This window comes from Peromyscus maniculatus, chromosome 21 (assembly GCF_049852395.1).
Source record: "Peromyscus maniculatus bairdii isolate BWxNUB_F1_BW_parent chromosome 21, HU_Pman_BW_mat_3.1, whole genome shotgun sequence".
Lineage (NCBI taxonomy): Eukaryota > Metazoa > Chordata > Mammalia > Rodentia > Cricetidae > Peromyscus > Peromyscus maniculatus.
The window spans coordinates 65,982,795-66,004,523 of record NC_134872.1 but is presented as its reverse complement, the minus strand read 5'-3'; the positions used below and the strand labels follow the sequence as shown (position 1 = coordinate 66,004,523).

Below are 21,729 nucleotides of genomic sequence, written 5' to 3'. Positions count from 1 at the left end.
CAGTCTGTCATTTTGTAACAAAAGATAAGGCAGTGTTTGAGAGAGGTCTCTGAAGTGCTCAAATGATCCAGAAGGTAAATCAGTAGGTCTGACCTCTGGTTAGCTACTTCAGATTTTAATTACACTGAGGACGCCCACAGATGATACTGCAAATAATGCAAAATACTTTGGTTAAGTGCAGATAACGATGCAGCTATTCAATCCAGTTTGTGAGTACTATTGTTTTAAGTAAGAGATAAACACATTAAAAAAATAACAGATCGTTCTCAGCCACATCTTCAGTATCAATATCAAAGCAAGGAGTGAAGAGTAAGATGGAGTACGTACAAGGAGAGGGTTTGCATAGAACAGGAGGGTGAATGGTACCTCTGTAAACCCTACTCTGTCAGACACAAATAATGGCTTACATCACAGCTAAGTAATGTTCTCAGTGTGCTCTTTGTTAACCCCACAAATCTCTTTGAATTATGTCCTCTGTACTTTGGAAAGTTAGACATGCACTTAAGAAGCTTAAAACAGTTTGGTCTCTCTGAAGATATCTGTACACTTCATTCCACAAACCATTTTATAGTCTCAATAGTGTTCACAACTCTGGGGCAGGAAGGATATCTCAGTTGGTAAAGTGCTGGTTAAGAAGCATGGATATCTGAGTTCCATTGCTAAATCCAAGCTGCTGTAAAATCACATGCTGCTATGCGTTTGTAATCCCAGTGTGCACACACACCCATATCCACACAGATACACACACACACACATATATACACACAGAAAGATAACAAAATATAAAATAAAAATAGATAAACAATAATCACACATTCTTGATCTTGCTGAGAAACCCAGATTTAAGGATCCTACAGACACTCATGACTACTAGTGTATTCTAAAAATCTTTTGCCATCTGTAAGTCTGAATATAGAAACTGTATTTATTTTCCAACCCAGTAGCTGGAGGATAAAAATACTTTTATTCTAAATTCTGGATGAATTCTTTTTCCACATTGTCTCCTGCCTTCCCTTCTCTAATGGATAAGAGGCTAACTAATGAGGCAACATGTTAATTCCAGCACTGTGTCCTAGAATCATTTTAATCAATATCACTGTCATATTCAATGTTATTTTATTAATATTTGCTCATAGCATAACCTTCTTCCCAAATTTCAAGGCTCTAATAGCTGGCTTCTTTTCAGGACACTTTTGACAACTTTCTTCCTCTGAACAGCTTCTTCCTTAGCTAATGGAGCATTCTGTTCAGTAGTAATTTCATCAAGGCTGAAGAAATTCATTTAAGATATTGTTTTAAAGTGTATTTTACTTGTGAAGTTTTTTTAAAAAATTATTTTTGTAATACAAAATAAACTGAAGAATTTGACTCACAGATTTCACTGAGTAACTCTGGTCTTTTGTACATCTTCTCAGCCATTAATGTGCATTAAGTTCCCCATGAACATCTAGATTTGTATCAGGGTGAAGATGGATGGACACCAGAGTGTCTTTTATTACATAGCTCAATTTTTACTTATGATTTTCTAATGAACAAATGATCCACATTTATGCATTAAGTTTGGGGATGTTTTCAGCATATTTAGAGTGTAGGATGGCTTATTCCTTCTGTGTAGGATATCTATCACTCTTCCTACCTATGATTTGAAATCGTGAGATGTTTGAAATATATTGTCCTAGTTATTTGAAAAGAACAGTAATTTACTGTTGACTCCAGTCACCTTTCTCTGCAATCTGTCTCACAGCTTCTACCTCTTGCCTGCCTAAAGATTTATGCCCTTTGATTATCAAACCATCCTTCCCTTTCCATCTTTCTAGTCTATGGCATATTCTACCCTTTTATGAATTCAACGTTTACTTTGGAATCTGTTCATATGTAATGTAATACAGTATTTTTGCAAGTCTGTCTTACTTCATTTAACATATCATCTTTCAGGTTCATTCACATTCTTTGAAGTGATACCTTTTTTTCCATATTATACATCTGAACTGACAATAATTATGACAACATGCATAATGCCTGAATAAGCTCAAGCCAGAGAAAACACCAGCATAAAAATTAAGAAGTAGAGAGGAAGTCCCGGCACTGACTGAGCAGCTACTAGTATATTGTATTTACTTACTGCTACAGGGAGAGGAAAAGTAATTGGTGTTACAACAAAAATTTGACTTGGAAGAGAGACAGAGACACACAGAGACAGAGACAGAGACAGAGAGACAGAGATGGAGAGAGAGAAACACACAGAGAGAAATTGTGTGTGTGTTTCTTTCTCCATACTTTCTAAGATCTTTCAAAATGTAATGACTGTTTAATACAACAACGGAATATACACTCAAGATGTTTCTTACTTAACCTTCTTGTGTGCTTTATGTCTCACTCCCCTACATGTCTCTGATTGACTCTTTTTTGTCTCATGTAAAGTTATTGATATAACCATCATATTTCTGTGTCTCCGATTAATAGAATTCAGTTTCCCTCTCTGTTTTTATTTTCCTTTCTGCTTTTTTTCTAACAAAAATCTGTGATGCATTAAGATTAATAAGTGTGAATTTTAGAAGAATCGATATGAGACGTTTTGCATACTCATGGTGGCATATGTCACAGGGATGGCTTTCAATCCTGAGTCAGAGAGTGTGAAAGGTGTTTCAACATAACAGAGGATCAATAAAGCGATACTTTCTTACCCTAATAATAAAGGAATAAAGGAGCAAATGAAACCCTGGCACAAAACCTTTAACCTTAAAATTTATCCTGACTACAAGATGTGCTGGGGTAGAAGGAGTGCAAAACTTCTGGGAGTGGCCAAGCAATGACTGGTCCAATATGAGGCCCATGCCATGAGAGGGAGCCCATGCCTGACACAGCCTGGATGACCAGGAACCAGAGGCAGGATAGCCCAGAAATCCAGAAAAGAACCAAACACAATTGGCAAAAAAATAATTTAAATTAAAAAAATAAAACTAAAACAAGATAAAAATAAAAAATAATATTTTGCTCTACATATAGATTGGTGCCTAGCCCAATTGTCATCAAAAGGGCTTCATCCAGCAGCTTGATGGGAGCAGATGCAGAGACTCACAGCAAAGCACTAGGCAGAACCAGGTGAACCCCCAGAAGAAGGGGAGTAAGGACCGTAGGAGCCAGAGATATCCAGAACCCCAGGAGAACACAACCCACATAATCAACTACTCAGGGCTCATAGAAGCTTCCAGAGACTGGAGGGGAAATCAGGGAGCATGTATGGGTCTAAGATAGGTCCCCTACATATACCTTATGGTTGTTTAGCTTAGTGTTCTTGTGGAACTACCAACAATGGGAGCTGGGGTGTCTCTGACTCTTTTGCCTGTTCTTGAGACCACTTTCCTTCTATAGGATTGCCTCATCCTGCCTTACTATGGGTCTTTGCACCTAGACTTATTGGAATGCCCAGCATGGTGGATATCCCAGGGAGGCCTGCTTCTTCCTTCCTTCTTCCCTTCCTTCCTTCCTTCCTTCCTTCCTTCCTTCCTTCCTTCCTTCCTTCCTTCCTTCCTTCCTTTCCTTCCTTCCTCTCTCTCTTTTTTCTCTCTTTTTCCTTTTTTGAAGGTAAAGGAGGAGGTGTGAATCTGGGGGAGAGGAGATGAAAGATGGGAAATGGAAGGATGGACTGGTAGGAGTGGAGGAAGGGGAAACTGTGGCCTGGATGTAATGCAAGAGGGAAGAATAAAAGAAAAAAACTAATTGTAAAATAAAAAGGATAATCAAGTAAATTATAGAATCAGACAAATATTTGGCTATAATATTGAATAGTTTTAATTTCTAAAAATTTGTGAAAGTTTTAAAATAATTATTTGTATTTATAAATAATAGGAAAATAGTTTCCAAATTCTTATTTCTATTCCTTTTAGTCATTCTGAGAAGTTGACCTTTCAAGACTGTACTTAGAGTGAAATAAGTGTACAGCTGAACCACAAAGAAGGTGAACACACAACTGATGGTGACATCATTACCTAATGTGCACTTCCCGTTTTAACTTCCTTCAGAGAAGAAACGGGATACAAAAGCCACAACACCAATTATCAAATGAATGGTTTTTCTTTTCCATTAGGTTACTAACTTCCTATGAGCCAATAATATTGCAATTCATCAATTAGTTTGGCCATGTTTCCAAATTATTGTCAGTTTCATTAAAGCAGCAAGATTAAACTCTTCTTTGAAGAAATATAATGAATTGATCTGCACTTAACTTTGTAAGATCTTCTCAAAACATTAGAGGTAGTCGCCTATATTGATGCCATAGTACTTGTTCTTCAAGAATGTTTAGTGTTACTGTGGACTGAGTAGACTGGGGCTTTTAATTACAGCATCTTTAGGTCCTCAGTGGAGTCTAGCACAACACTGAGAGGTATGAACAGTGAAGTCTGAAAAACCAATTTCTCCATTAACTGTGCTTTAGACATTTTCCCATAACAAGCACTTGAAAATACACACTTAAATCTGCCTTCTAAGTACAAGTTCCCATAACACAGTGTCCTACACAGATAATGCCTTTATTATTCTGGCTCCCAAGACACTCAAGTGTTTTTATTTTGCTGAGTTTTCTTTCTTCCTTGTTCAGTTTTCTTTTGGAAACTCCCTTAATAGATAATTATCATTTTATCTTTTTAATTTTAATTGCAACACATTTAGAGAAGTGTTATTAATGTTGTAGCACATAAGACATTCACTCAAATGGTTTCCTTTATACTTGCTGATATGTAGTTTTATTAATATGACATCCTTACTATTTAAACACTTATTTTTACTGAGAACTAAGAAATAATTGACATCAAATGTTAATGTTTCTTGGGTTTGGTATTGAAATCTTTATATTTTTGAAGAGTTGAAACATGCTTCCTAACAACAAAAAATATCACAGAAAAACAAATAGCATCATTATTTTTATGAATAATTATTGACTTTGTAAGATCTTCTCAAAGATCATTATTTTTCCCATGATTTCTTCACTTAATGAAATTCAGTTAGAAAATGGTTCACATAATAAATTGTTCAGTCACCAACAGGTTATAGACTATAGATGTACTATAGCTAGAAGTTTTCTGGTCCTGCCTGGCCCATGGTCAGGATAAATCTCTCTCACCTGCCAGTCCTATCTCAAATAGCCAAAAAGTCAAAAAGCCAAAAAGCCAAACACACAAAAAAAGACTCCTTTATGGAGGAATTCTAGGATGTATCAAGGTATTAATTAATACTAACCAGCAAATACCCTTTGAAAAATGTTAGTATTTCCATTATCTTAAGCACTTTTATAATTTTATGTCATTAAACTTTAGCTATAATTCTCAGGCTCTACAATGTCTATTGAATTTATTCCTTCTTTCTCACTGCAAATACATCTCCTTTGACAAGCATCTACTTTGGCTTATCCTTTGACATATTATATTTAAATTATATTTAAATTATGCTTGTTACTCACAAAAATGCAAATATTACATGATATTTTACTCCTTAAATTTGCAAAAGGTTATTTCAGAGACTCAGAGAATTGCAACACACTTTTCAGTAAATAAACCTCATTAACCTGGTATATCAAGCTGATATTATAAGCAGACTGAGAATGACCTCCTCCCCTAAAGGAACACTCTAACATCTGGCACAGAATTTGTCTTTTAACTTCACTGTTCTGGGTAATACTGATTCAATTATTCCAGGAGCAGTATTTTTTTGAGTAGATGACTGTCTTTACCTGTTGTTTATATCAATATTATTTCATCAGCATGATTTTAAAATGGTTAATTTTGGATTATATTCGTAATCAGCACTGATAATATATTTATAAACAAAGGAGTATAACTAATGTTTGCAAAATATGTGGATATAGAAGTCTTTCTTAATAATTCTGTAGTTTGGAATGGAAATTAGGCCAAAGGACACAGTACTCAGTAGCTGAACCGTCTATACTGCCTAAGGCATTGATCTAAACAGAACACAGATGTGTACCATCTCTTTAACCATGTGGACAGGGAGATCAGGTACTTCGCATTTATATGGCAAAGCTCCTCGAGAGAGGGCACTGAAATCTCTGGATTTCTTGGTGAGAGGGAGGGTCATCTGTGAGAGCCCAGCCTCATTTCTCACAGGCCAGGAGGTGGTACCTGCTCTCCCCCTGGCTCCTTCACTGAAGAGTCAGTGGTGTCACCAGAAGCATTGATGAGTTTCCAAAGGAGCACTTGCCCTCCCTCCCACTGAGGCGGATGGGGACCAGTATAACCCCAGATGCCAAAATCCACAGATGCTCAAGTCCCTTGCATTAAATTAGTGAAATGTGCAAATTATTTGTGATCCCTAAAGCAATATAAATGCTACATTAAAAAAAACTGTTTTTCTTTCCTGAACAATATCTAATAACAATAAAGGTCTGCATGTGTTCAAAAAAAAAAAAAAAAGAAGTCTTAATTAATGTCATGTGACATGAGTAAATGTACGGCTAGGGAATGTGTACATGTTCTAAATTTTGTCAAAGCCTATACATACTCTTTGGAGGTACTTTTATTTCTATTTTCTATATATGGAAACTAAAGTTTATCTACATAGGGGAATTAAAGTTTATCTATTTAGTATATTTTCTTTAGCAACATAAATCAAATCCATGATTAATACTGGAAGTATTAAGCATAGAACTCTAATAGAATGCTTCATTAATCAATGGCCAGCTAACATAACATATGACTTATTGATAGTATGTATGGTGATAAGTACTGTATTAGTTAAGGTTTCTTTTGCTATGAAGAGACATCATAACCACAGCAACTCTTATAAAGGAAAACCTTTAATTGGGGCTGGCTTACAGCTTTAGAGGTTTAGTTCATTATTGTCATTGCTGGAACCATGGTGGCATGCAAGCAGGAGCACTGGAGAAGGAGGTGAGAGCTCTATATCTCTCTCTTCTTTTTTCAATAATTAAATTTATTTATTTTACATCCTGACCAAAGTTTTCCCTCTCTCCTTTCCTCCCATTCCCTTCCCCCACCGCCACTTCCCTCCCCTTCATCCAGTCCCCCTCTGTTTCTCTTCAGAAAGGGTCAGGACTCCCATGGATATCAACAAAACATGGTATATCAAGACTAAGCACCTCCTTTGCATTAAGACTGAGAAAGGCCATGAAATATGAGGAATAGGGTACCAAAAGCAAGCAAAAGAATCACAGACACGCCCTGATTCCAATGTTAGAAGTCCCTCAAGTTGATCATGCTTCACAACTGTAACATATAAGTAGATGGCCTAGGTTGTTCCCATGCAGCCCCCCTGGTTGTTGGTTCAGACTCTGTAAGCGCCTCTGAGCCCAGGTTGGTTGATACTGTGCGGGGGTGGGGGGTGGGGGTGGGGGGTTTGTTTGTTTGTTTGTTTGGCGATGTCCTTGACCTCTTGCTTGTGCAATCATTCCTCTGTCCCTTCAGTAGCATTTGCCAAGCTCCACCTTATGTTTGGCTGTGGGTCTCTGCATTTGCTTCCATAAGTTTCTGGATGAAGCCTCTCTGGTGACAAATGCGGTAGGTACCAATCTATGAGTATAGCAGAATATTGTTAGGCATCATTACATTGACTTTTTTTTTCCTCTAACAATGTTAAGCTCTATTTGAAGACAAATGGATGGAACTACTAAAAAAAAATCACCCTGAGTGAGGTATCCCAGACCCAGAAAGACAAACATGATATGTGCTCATTTCTAAGTAGATATTAGCTATAAAGGAAAGGACAACCATACTACAATCCACAGACCAAGAGAGAGGTGAGGTAACAAGGAGGGCTCAGTGGGGGAGGCTTTGATCTCCCTGAGAAGGGGAAGAAGAAGAGATGATGTGGATGGACTGGGTGGCAGTAGTTGGGCCTGGAAACATGAGGGATCAGATTAGGGGGGTGGATGGAGGCGGGGAGGGGGAATACAGAAAGAGATGACTGGAAGGGGGAGTATTTCAAGGTCAAGTATAAACCTGGTGCAAGGGAAACTCCCAGGAATCGCCAAGGATGACTCCAGCTAAGACTCCTAACAATAAGGGATATGTAGCCTGAACTGGACATCTCCTGTGACCAGGCAATATTTCCAAATGAAGCAACAGGGACCCCAACCTGGCCACATAAACTTTGACCTACATAGTCTGTCCTGCCTATGGAATGTGCTGTGGTAAGGGTGGCACAGTGATTATGGGAGCCCAACCAATGACTGGTCCAGCCTGAAATCCATGCCAAGAGAGTGAGGCCACCCCTGATACTGCCTGGAGTGCCAAAACTCAGAGGCTGGATGACTCAGAGATTACTCTATCTTGATCTGCAGGTGGAAGAGGGTGAACTGACTTGAGCTTCTGAGACCTCAAAGCCTGCTCCTACAGTGACAAACTTCTTTCAGCAAGGCCACAGTTACTCCAACAAAGCCACACCTCCTAATAGTGCCACTCCCTATGGACCAAGCATTCAAACACAGGAGTCAGTGGGAGCCGTATATATCAAGTTATATTATCCGAAGCAGAGAATGCATACATGGTTCATATGATATTTTCCTCTAAGAAAATCATGAATCTTTCTTCAGATAAATCCTAATAATATTTGACTATGTTAAACTCATCAGTGTATATTAGTTTTGATCCATTTAAGAACTAAACTTTAGTTCATAGCAATTAGGAAACAATATGGTAATTCATGTTTTTCTTACGAGAGTCTTATGTATTTTAAGTTGCTTATTGTTCACTGTAGTTGCAAAAATTTATAAAGGAGCAAATTTGATTCACTTAAATTTTACTATCTACAAGTTCCAGTAGATAAAGATTTCATGGGAAAAGAATATCATTTGTTTTTCATATTTATTATTTTCTTAAGTATACACATATCAGGAGATGGATAGCATTAAGAATATTATGTATGAATATCATGGTATTTGTGAAGATTCTATAATTATCCAAGAAACTAAGAAGCATAAAACTGTTTATTCTGCCCTACAGAAATAATTACTCAGAGATTTTTCTAATTTACTCTCTACAGTCTCCAAAATTACACTATATAATAAAGCCCATTGTTTGGCTTATGTATATTTGAATAAATTACAACTAAGAATGAGACAAAATTTAAAAAAACTGGCAAAAAAGTTGAATCTATGTTCTCCAGCTTAGAAGCAACATTATCTCCTATAAGCTTAAAACAATGCTATACATTTTCCTTAAACTTTCAAAAATAAGTTAATAAATGTATTAATTCATGATGTATTAGGGGGTAAGCTGTACTCAAAATTCTCAAAATAGACAGTATAGAGTTATATATTCCTTGAAGAGACCACAAAATTACTAAAATATTTAAAACAATTAGAAAAGGCAGAATCAATATATTTTTTTAAAATTACTTGTACTTTCACAAATGAACAATTCATTACTCAATTGTTATTTAACCCTTTCAAATGTTGTATTTCATAACGCTATTCATAGCACATAGTTGCAATGAGATATTCAAAGAAGCCTTATTAGCATTCAAAGGACAATCATACTAAATCATGATAGATACATTAAACAACAATCATTTTAGATTGTAGTAACATATCACAAGAAAAGTTTTATTCTTTAGTTTCTTTTCTTATTCAATAAAATATAGCGTTTTTGCCAAAAGACAGTTTTTTTCATATAAGAATCTGGGGATCTTTATGTTCTTTCTTCTCCTGATTTCTAGCCCTTCCCATATCAAATTGATGGAGCAGAGATGTCACAGACAGAATGGAATATTTTATATACCAAGCTACATGATAAAATTTTCCATTCCTTAAATTTTTTATTTAAATTCACTTCCAGTCAGGTCTATACGAAAAGCATTTAAGCTTGTCTTTGGAAGTAAAATAAAATGATAGACAAACAGCCAAACTCTGTAAGAAAAATCACGGTCCCTAGCTGAAAATTATTTGGAGTATAAATCTCGTTAGAAATTCTTATATGCTACTGTTTTTATTTATAGATTTTATTACATGGGTTATTACTAGACACAGTACATTATTAGGCACATGCATTTCATGACTCCTTATCTGTCTTTGTTTATTTTATTTGCTTCTGTACCTTCTGTGAATTTTCTTGGAGCATTATACTGTATTTGATCTATCTAAGATGTTTTATTAAATATAAATTATTTTACTCCTCATAATTTTTAGAATACTTAGTATAGATTTTAAAGCATTTATGAATGTGTAAGGTTGTTATTTATTCTCATCTCTACCCCTTTGAGACTTGTCATATCCCAGCCCATCCCCCACCAGGGACTCTTTTCCACTGACAGTAAGAGCCAGATAGGCTAGCTGCATCCAACCCATCTCAGCTCAGGGTATTCATGTCACTCTGAAGTGACGTGGATGCTTACCAGGGACAGCTAATTTGTCCTACTTGTCCAGGGGACCCAGCCCCTATCTTCCTTTCTAATCACCAGGTCCCTACCTGCTGCCTGGAAAGAGATGCAGGGATAGTTCATCAAAAACAAATCACTATTGTAATCCGTTTCATAAACAGAATCAGGGACAGAAACAATATAATCATCTCTAGATACAGAAATGGCTTTCCACAAAAATCCAGCATCCCTTCATGATAAAAGTCTCAGAGAATCAAGGAATAGAGGAAATATAGCTAATAAAATAAAAATCAATATATAGTAACTACAAAATGAGCATCTTACTAAACAAAACACTAAACATTTCTACTAAATTTATGAACAAAGAAAGGATGTTCACTCTCTCATTTCCTGTTCAACATACATCAATAAGACAAATGAAGGAATTAAAGGGACTATAAATAGGAAAGGAAGATATCAAAATATCCATATTTGCAATTGATACGATTCCATACATCAAAAAAAAATTATTTATACTTCACCAGAAAACTCTTACAACTGGAAAACATTCACTCAAGCTGCAGAATATAAAATGTAACACACAAAAATGAGCAGCTTTCCTATACACAAATGACAATTATACTGAGAAATCATCTGGGTAAAAATTTAGATATTCTTTAAAATAATAACATACCTTGGCATAAATATACACAAAGAAATAAAGGACTTGTACAATGAAATTTTAGGACACTGAACAAAGAACCTGAAGGCATTGAAAAAATTCCCAAGTTTATTGATTGGGACAATTAAAATCAAAAGAATATCTATTCTACCAAAAGCAATCTATAGATTGAATAAAATCTCATCAAAATTTGAATGAAATTCTTCACAGATACTGAAAAAATAAACTCAGATTCTATATAGAATCCCAAAGACCCAGGATAGCCAAAACAAGCAATAATAATAATAATAATAATAATAATAATAATAATAATAATAAATAAATAAACAGGTGTTGCCAATGCCAAATTTTGAGTTTTAATAAAAGCTCCAGCAATGAAAACTCTGTGATTATGGCATTAAAAACCCACACTAATGAGTTGAAGATGTGCATATAGCCCCATACTCCTACAAACAACTGAATTTTTACAGAGATCAAAAATAAAACACACATTCAAGTATTGATTGCATCTTCAATTCATGATGGTGGTGGTCAAATTGGATAACTACCATTAGTTAGAATGAAATTTGGTCCTTACCTCTCACATTACCCAAATTTAACTCAATGTGAATGAATCTCAACATAAGATCCAATATCCTGAATCTGACAGAGGATAAAGGGGTGAATGTGCCTGGACTTATAGGCTCAAGAAAAGACCTTCTGTACATAAAACTAGAAGCATAAGCATTAAACAACTAAACAAAACTAAAATACTTCCATACAGTAAAGGACAGCATCCCTTGATTATTGAAGAGCCAGACCATGGAATGGGAAAACATTTTTACGAGATCGACATTTGAGAGAAGACAATATATCTAGGATATACAAATAACTAAAAATAAAATAACAGCAAGAAAACAAATGATCCAATTTTAAAATGAAACATGGAACTAAACAGCATTTTCTTAAAAGACAAGCTAAATTGGCTGAGAATGGCATTTTAAGATGTTCATCATCCTTACTTATCAGAGAAATGCAAATTAAACTATTTTTTATTTCATCACACTATGAATAATGCAAAAGGAAGTGTTAAGTGGGATGGGATGGGAATTCAGGGTAGAGGAGAGAATACAAGGAGGGGTAAGAGATCTTTCAAACTAGTCATAAGGAAACCTACTGCTGTCGAAGCTTCCTAGAATACATGCATACACATAAGTAAAAGTTGTTTAAATGGAGTCATTCTGTAATGGTTCAACACTGACCCTACTAAACACCACAAGGCAACAAATACAAATACAAATATCAAGAATGGCTTACCTCCCTGGAGTGTTTTGCCAGTGAGGTCCCATAGGCCCTCATATATCATAGGATACTTCCAGTTCTTTGTTTCCCCTCAGGAACTTGATGCTAAGTCACTATTAATGGAGATAACACATATTTGAATCATAGAATATGGAGAAACAAAACAGATACTCATCTGGAAGTTCCATAATTATTGACTAGCTTAAACAATGCTAGAATGTGGTAGGCATACAATCAAAGGATGAAGGTAGGCATCACTCTCCGAAAGTTGCAATAAGGAATAGTCTGGCAATAAATGCCCACTGATTCAAGTGTCAAGAACATCATGGAAATCACCCAACCACTTTGTGGTTGGATTTACGTAATGTTTCATAAAATAAAACCAATACCTGTCACCATATTCAGGATCAATAAATTACACCTACACAGGTCATGAACCTTAGGGGAGAATCTACCACTATTATGATATCACATTTTTATGCAATTATTTGTTTTTATCTTTATGAACAGACAGATATTTATTTCTAGTTTTAACAATAATGCTTTTTGCTACTGTGGTTGTTCAAACGGTAATTTTAGTTACCAGCTTTCAATTGTCTCTTGTGTCCCTTCCGCATAATAGCATGGTTTTGATTTCTGAATATATCATAGTTTCATACTTTACAACAATGATTAAAAACAATTAAGAAGTAGTTTTAAAAATGCTTCATTACTTCTTCTCAGCTGTCAGTCATAAAAAACAACATGCTCACTTATAAATCTGTAATCTATTCCAATACTTTACTAAGGAACTCTGCATCTTTTTGTAGATAAATGTTATGAAAAACCAAGATCTTGAATTGGGCAAACTTGATTTCTCAAATGAAATCTACTATTTTTAATTTACTGAGATTATTTAGATCTTAAAATATAGTTTTTATATTTTCCTAGCTATATAAATTTTAATGCATATTTATATCACACATACCAGATCAAATACAGGCATCTCCAGAATCACAGTTCAAAGCCAGCCAAGCAAGCCCAGGATATACTGTGAAGTCAACCTAAAATATATTTTGATTTATATATCAAAATATGATATGATAACATATTACCTACTAAAAAACACAACTAAAATTAAAGAATTGACATTTCAGTGGGGAATATAACAAGTAAAAATATAATTTAGTTCAATTGGACATAAATATTTGAAGGAGCATATGTAATTCTATGTTTTAGATAAGTAATGTAAAGAATCTTTCTATTCTCATGTGGTCTTCATTTATCATGGTCTCTTATTTCTTGTTCTCCCTCTTTCTTGATCCAGCTGGAATCTCCCACTCCCTACGCTCTCATTCCCTTGAACCTTGCCCTTCATTACCCCCACTCACATCTAGGTTGTTCATGTAGGTCTTATCCATTTCTCTGTCACTGGGAGATCCCTGTGTCTTTCTTAGGTTCCTGTTTTCTAGGTAGCCTCCCTGGAGTTTTGAGTAGCAGTCTAGTCATCTTTGTTTTACATCTAGTATCTTCCTATGAGTGAGTACATACCATGTATGTCTTTCTGAGTCTGGGTTACACTCACAATGATTTTTTCTAGATCCATCCATTTGCCTGTGAATTTCATGATGTCATTTTTTTTTCTGCTCAGTAGTATTCCATTGTGTATATGTACCACATTTTTTTTTTATCCATTCTTCAGTTGAATGGATAAGTGAGACAGTTGATTAGCTTGAACTCTTTGGGAGGCATCCCGGCATTGGGACCACTGGGACCTGTCCTCAGTGCATGAGCTGGCTGTTTGGAACCTGGGGCTTATGCAGGGACACTTAGTTCAGCCTGGGAGGAGGGGACTGGACCTGCCCGAAATGAATCTGCCAGGTTGAACTCAATCGCCCGGGCAGTCTTTGCCCTGGAGGAGATGGGAATGGGAGGTAGGCTAGGAGAAGAAGGGGCGCGAGGGGGGAGGACAAGGGAATTTGTGACTGATATGTAAAATTAAATTAAATTATAAAATAAAATTTTAAAAAATCACCTTAAAAAGATGATAGAGATCCTAAAAAAAATAATCTTTCTAAACCAAATAGGCTCAATATTTAACAATATCTAAGTTTATTGAACTTACCTGAACAGTTTTCAAATATCATGGCTGAGAAAAGACTCTAAAGTTATGGAAAGTAACTAATACCAGAAGTCCCTGTGTTGAAGGCTAACGTCTCCACTTGGCATTATTAGAACATGCAGGAGAATTTGAAGTAGGGCCTTGTGGAAGGTCTGCTAGGAATCACAAAATTGCCTTTGAAGGGGATAGATAATAAGAATCCAGTCCTTCCCCCTCACCTTCCAGTTCTTACAGTGAGGTGAACAAGTCTTCCTCTGCCCTGTTTTGTTCCTTGATGTATTGTCCATGGACCTAAATTCAGTGGGGTCAATTGTTCCTAACTGAAAGGTCTAAAATCATAATCCACAATACAACTTTCTCTATTGACTGATTATTTAAAACATATATTACAGTATTCAGAAGCTGAATAACACGTTATCTAAGTGTATTTACGCTCAAAAATGCATTTATGATTAGAAAATAAATATTTGTCATTTTATAACATATTATAAATATGATATAATGTACATGAAATAGAAGGGGGAATAATTAAAATAAGAAAGGACTCTCTTACTCAACACTTTCCATTGTGTCATTTGGTTTTACTCATGTTTTTCTATGATGAAAATGAGACAGCTGATCGGTGGATGTATAAACAAAGCTCATTATTTCCAGCTTGTGCCTACAGGATAACCAGCCAATCACATTAGAAGCTGAACTTGGAAAAATGAAGAGCTAGGAATGTCTTTTAAAAACAGAAGTGAGTTCAGAGAAGAGAAAGAAATACCTTTAAAAGTTAATTATGTTTATTTTTTATTTTTTTCCTTTGTTGTTTATTGCCTTTAAATGAAACCACCCTTTGGGACAAATAATTATCTGGTTGGTCATTCAGGGCTCCATTCTTGCAAGGGTGAGACATGCACTCACCTAAATTTGTTCTACTATATCTGTAGAAAACAATGCAAAAAGTTAAGTTTTAACAAGACAAGCAGATGTCTGGGTAGAAGTCCTAAGTGTGACCTAGCCCCCTCATTTATTTACAATGATAGTAGGAAAAGAATGTTAACCATACATCATTTTTTGAACTTGTTTATTTCACTTCACTACAAATTTCAACAACTTTTGGCATAACTAATATGTAGACTCAGCGACCAATGTTCTTTAGACCTTGAAAGCCTGCTTCCATGTAAACTATTTTAACTTTATTGGGGATCAAGGATTAAAGTTAAAGGTTCAGGTTGTGCAGGTGGCAGAAGAAATAGAAGTCTTTTTAAATTTAAAGGAACAGAAGCAGCACACACACACACACACACACACACACACACACACACACACACACACACACACACACACACAAGCATACATGCATGAACCCATACCACAGAAAAACCTTTGGTGAAAGAACAGAGAACTAAGCTGAGTCCCTGAAAGCCACTGTTCTTCATTAGGCTCAGATGTTCAGACTTTCCAATAAGGTCAGGAGAATGCTTTCACACTTTCCCAGAGATCTGTGATTGTTATGAACTGGTTGACAGATTGCAATTCTTTCAGCGATATTCACAAAGCACATGAATAAGAAAAAAAGTTGGGACTGCTTATTAACTATACAGTCTGTCTTAGCCTTTCCTCTCAACTGTTCTTCAGTTCACACTAGATTCTATTAAAACTCTACTGAGAACTTGTGTTCCCTCTGTTAACTCTCTTAGCACTGAAAATGTTTACTGATTTCCTAGCTAAATAAAGCACAGAATAAATGAACATTAACTTCACTTCTTATAACTTATGACAACTAATTCTCTTACTAATTTGCAATGAAAGAAAAGTTAATGTGTATATATAGTAAAGTTATTTTCAACCTTTATTAATAGGCAAAAAAGCACTATTCTTTTTTTTTTTTTTTTCGAGACAAGGTTTCTCTGTGTAGCTTTGTGCCTTTCCTGGGACTCACTTGGTAGTCCAGGCTGGCCTCGAAATCACAGAGATCCGCCTGCCTCTGCCTCCCGAGTGCTGGGATGAAAGGCGTGTGCCACCACCGCCCGGCACCACTATTCTTTTTTAAAGATGTAGTTTTTATTGATTTGTATATGTGTATGCCTATACGATGAGTATATCATAGGCATGCAGAAATCCATAGAAGAGAGCATTGGATTCCCTGGAACTGGGGTTATAGGAAGTCATGAGCCTTCATGTGGTTGTGGGGACCACATCTAGGCCCTCTATAAATCAATGGACATATTTAACCTGTAAGTAATTTCTCTAGTCCGAAATTCTCACTCTTTAAAAAAAAAAACTGTAAAATATAGGACAGGAAAAATTACTCAGTCGTTAAGATTACATACTGCTCTTGAAGAACGTAAGAATTTAGTTTCCAATAACTACATCATTAGGCTCAGAACTGCCTTTTACTCCAGTTTCATAGTGTCCAACATCTATTTTAAAAAAAATCTAAAATAACATTCATTAAAATAGTTATTTGAATCTGTAGAAGTGGCAAAAATATATAACGTCAATAGAAATACGAATGGGCATAAACAAGAGGGAAATGTAATTCTCACCCACAAAATAAAAGAGTTGGTAAAAAAATTCTTACAAGAATATCAAGTAAAGCTGAAGGGAAAGCATTAAAAACAGTCAGGTGGACAAATGAATACTCTTCACCTTTAAATGTATCTATTTGATTGTTTGGATTCCAGTTCTGACTTGCTTAATTACAAACTAAATACACTGCATTATATGCACTTTATGTACATATACATAGCCCAAAGAAATCCAGTATTCTGATCATCCCTAGAAAGTAATTGATATGCATGTCTGTGACATTAATTGTGTTTTCTAAAAATAAGTATTTAATTTTCCCTGAAATTAACCTTCAGTTGTTATTGTTGAGGTCAGCCTGAGTGGCCTTGAAATCTCTCCTGACACAAGTGGCTGACCGTGTTGTGAAGAATGACATGAAGACCGCAGTTGCTATGGCTTTCGCCTCAGAGTTATCTCTGAAGCAAAATCCAAGATTATGCCCACATACATAGATTTGTAATTTGCCCAGACATACGGATCAGCATGGTACCTACTGCTGTGAAGGAGAGATTAATTTTGTTGGCATATGTGTGGCTGCTGATGTGTTACTTTCATCTTGAGATATGAAAGAGTTGAAAATTCCCATTATGTCTTCAAATCAGAATCTGAATATATTAATAGCCAAATAGACATTATTTTAAAGAAAATGAGTTTTCCTACTAAGTTACATGTGGTTGCTGTCTACAATTCAGAACAATAAAATGAGGAGAAGGATGGGTGAAGTGAAGGAAGGATAACTTTGTTCCTGTTTCATTAAAATACTGAATTAATTTTCATGTTGATATTTTATACATGACTTTTTGAAATGAGTTAATGATATATATATATATATATATATATATATATATATATATATATATAATATCAGAATTGCCTAAGAAAGGGGTGTATAATGAAACTTGGCTTTTGTCTACTTGAACTGTTTTTTGAGCCCTTTATTTATCTGGGTGTCATGACAGCTAACAGTGCTGAATTAGAACTTGCATCCTACACTCAAATATGCAATCTATCCTTGGTGTATGCTGGGCACCAGACCTAAAATTTTGCTCACTTCTGGAAAATTATATGCCCCTCTGTCATTGTAAAATGTACAAATATAAATTATTTTCTCTCTCAGCCTTAGGTCTCTCTAGATGTGATTATATAATCAAAACAGCTTATAAACAGCGGAATTTCAAAAGCAACTGGTGATATAAATGGAAGAACTCATTTTTGCAACAGACACATCAAGGCCACCATGTTCTATTTCTTCTCTGGCACTTGGCTTTCCAGTGTCTTTCTTGCTTCTTACTTATTAATACTGTGAGCTCTTTATTTATATCACTTTCCTAATTCTAATTATAGAGACTTCAAGTTCCATAGACATTATTAAAAGTTAATCTCCAAGTGAATATTTCATGCAGCTATTGTTCAGTTTTCCCAGGTACATTTTTAGTATGCAAAATGAATAACTCTTAGGAAACATACACCATTTATCTTAGTCATTGCTATTAAATATTTATATTTTAATTGTATAGATGAAGTAATCAGGAAAACAATAATAGTTACCTAATTGATAAATCATCAGTGTTAACATATATACTCTTTTCCATGTTTTCGTGGATAGGGGGCATTGAAACATGTCTGTCTAACTTTACTTTCTAGATTATATTGGTCTCATAGTATTATACAAAAAATAATGCACCTTCTTCTGATGTAAAAATGAATGTGTGTTGGTTGGAATTATCATTCCTTCAACTGACATAATCACTAGCATATGCTTGGTTTTTCTATGTGGGAAATTATTTAATTATAGCTCAATTTCTTCATTGCTTGTCTATTTTCTTAACTTGTCAAGGTTTGGTAACCCACGTCTTTTTGGACTGTAAAATAAGGTCACACAAAGTTGTTGATAATTCCCCCATGGCCTGTGGAAATTGCTGTAGCAACATGAGTTAGTCCTTCTTTCCCACATGTTATGGTAATATGTATTGTTTCCCCAGATAGTCTGCCTGGATATTAATACAGAATATTAGTATTTTCCAAAAAAATCATCATTATTTTCTAAATTATTTTTTATGGAACTCAATTCTGGTGTTTGAGTTGGGTTTAAATCACTTTTATTTTTTTAATCTCTTTGATGTGCAATCAAGGTTACTGATTTTTATTACATCTTTCCCTCAAAATAGACTTATGGCTATAAATTTAAACTGAAGCCCCTCATTAATTCAGTACACATTTTCAGCTGTGTTCATCTCCATCCCCTGAAGATCTTTTCTATTATCTTCTATGTGATCTTTTCACCCGTGAGTGATTTATAAAAGTGTTATCTAATTTCAGATATTGGCAAATTCCCTAAATGTCTTTCTGCGATTGATTTTTTAATTAACTTCACTATGGCTTTCTTGTAAACCTGAGGTATCATCCACATGGAGATTGCTCAGTTTTACACTCACAATATGTATAACCTGTGATTCACAGGTAGAAGAACGCATAAATCACTGGACAAGTGGGTAATGTTTGACACTGATTTTCTGGCTATTCCTTTATGTATTGTGATTGGGTTATGGAAAAGTCAACTATAATTGGTAAAGTTTTTTTACTTGTACACACACGTGACTAACGAGTTTTTTTTTCACAGGCTGTTTTATTGGCAGGTGTGTATATATTATAATTACTATTCTCCTGGTGTACTGAATTTTATTGTCTCAACTTTCGACTTTTTAAAATGTTTTCTTTGTCATTAATATAGCATTTTATTAATTATTTGGGAAGTTCATACGGTGTATCTTGATCACATTCTCTTTTCGTTGCTCCCCTCAATTCCTCCCAGATGCACCCTAGTATTACTAAGCCCCAGCAATACTGATTTTATGTTCTCTTTCTTTCATTTTTGGTGGTGTCTCTCACCTGATGCCCTGCTCCTGTGGCTTACAATTTTCTACTCTCTCTTCTACAATGGGCCCCGAGCTATAAGGGTACGTATTGTGCTGTTAATGTATCATTTGATGACTGGCACCCATGGTTATTTTATATCTGAGACTTGCACATATGTGGACCTGTAATGCTTTCTGTCTGCTACAAAAAGGATCTATCTGTGGATCTCTGAATTTTCTTCCATCAGTTACTGGATAAAGATGCTATGATGACAATTAGGGTAGTCACCAATCTGATTTCAGAAGGCAGTTTCAGGCACCCTCACCACTGTTCCTAGGAGTCTAAGCTCGAGTCAACCTTGTGGATTCCTGACAGTTTCCCCAGCATCAGGTTTCCCTCTGACCACACAACGCCCCCCATCAAGATATTTTTCTTTCTTTCTTTCTTTCTTTCTTTCTTTCTTTCTTTCTTTCTTTCTTTCTTTCTTTCTTTCTTTCTTTCTTTTTTTTTAAGAAAAAAAGGCCATATTCTTTGTCTTGTTTTGCTGTATAAAACAGATCCCAAATATAAATGAGGGAGGGAAGGAGACAGAGATACCCACCCTTTAGTGTAGAGAAATGGGAGGGCAAGCCTCATAAAGAGGAGTGGAGAATGTCATTTAAGGCTTAAAATATTCTCTGTTAAAAAAGAAAAAAGTGGAGGACTCTCCACAGCCCCAGAGGAAGGCAGAGGTCGAGGTTCTTGCTGCTTGAAGTGTCCAGAGGTGAGGAATGGCGGCCGCTCTCCTCAATCTGTGTCACTTTCTTCCTTGTGTAGTAGGTGAGAGTGCTGCAGGGCTCGGAAGGCAAAGATCTGCTTATGTGGGTTAAAAACCAGCATCTCCAGCTGCAGCTGCGCTCCAGGTTCCTCCATTACCGGCACCACTGACTGCACTGGCCGAGGCCCTCTGGGGGAAAAGGCTCCTTGGGCTAGAAATACCTCTTGAGGTATCTCATCATCTTCTGGAGGCAAGCCAATGAGATCAAAGATTTTGTCCGATTGGTCAGCTTCAGAGTTTCCACAGAAGAGAGGCTTTTGATGAAACATCTCTGCAAAGATACAGCCCACGCTCCATATGTCCACAGGTGTTGCATAGATAGACTGCAGAAGAACCCCAGGAGCTCGGTACCAGAGTGTAACAACCACAGGTGTGAGGGCCATCTGGTAGCTGTAGATTCTGGTGAGGCCAAAGTCAGCCAGCTTGACTCTCCCATTACTGGTCAAAAGAATGTTCTCTAGTTTCAGGTCTCGATGAACAATGCAATTTGCATGAAGAAAATCTAGGCCGCTTAGAAACTGCCGCCTCAGATGATCCTTGATGGTCTCAACTGGAAAGCCTGGTGGGGGTGCTTTGTCCAAGTATGTCCTTAGGTCCTGGTCTATATGCTCAAACACTAGGGTCACCTTGATGTCTCGGTCCGTTCGGGAAGTAGCACAGACATCCATTAGGTGTACAACACTGGGATGCTCAAAGGCCTCCAACTTCCTCAGTAAGGCCACCTCAGGAACTGTGCTGATGGGAAGGCTTCCTCAGGCTCCTCCTTTAGGAACTCTTACACTCTTGAGGACCACAAAGTGGCCACTGTGGTTATCTCGGGCTTTGTCCATGGTCGATCCTTAGACACTGACACCAATTTCAGCCCCGGGTTCGTATCAAGAAGTAACCATGCTCGGAGCAGGAGATTTGCTCATGCCCAGCCAAGAGCTGTGGGGGTGCCCCTTTATCTGGGCCCAGAAGCCAGTTCCTGCGGCTCATACACCAGGGATCGGCCCCTGGCAGCTGGACGCTACGGGCCAGACCTTACACACAGGCTTAGAGCTAGAGAGGGCTTCCAGATATTTTTCATTGCTCCCCTCTTCATCCTTTCCCCAACCAGACCATCCCAAT

At 36.3% G+C, this 21,729-nt stretch overlaps 1 pseudogene; it reads right to left on the bottom strand.

The window, feature by feature from the left end:
* Positions 1-20,588: 20,588 nt before the first annotated feature.
* Positions 20,589-21,509, bottom strand: LOC102903645 (cyclin-dependent kinase 4 pseudogene; annotated as a pseudogene).
* Positions 21,510-21,729: the final 220 nt, after the last annotated feature.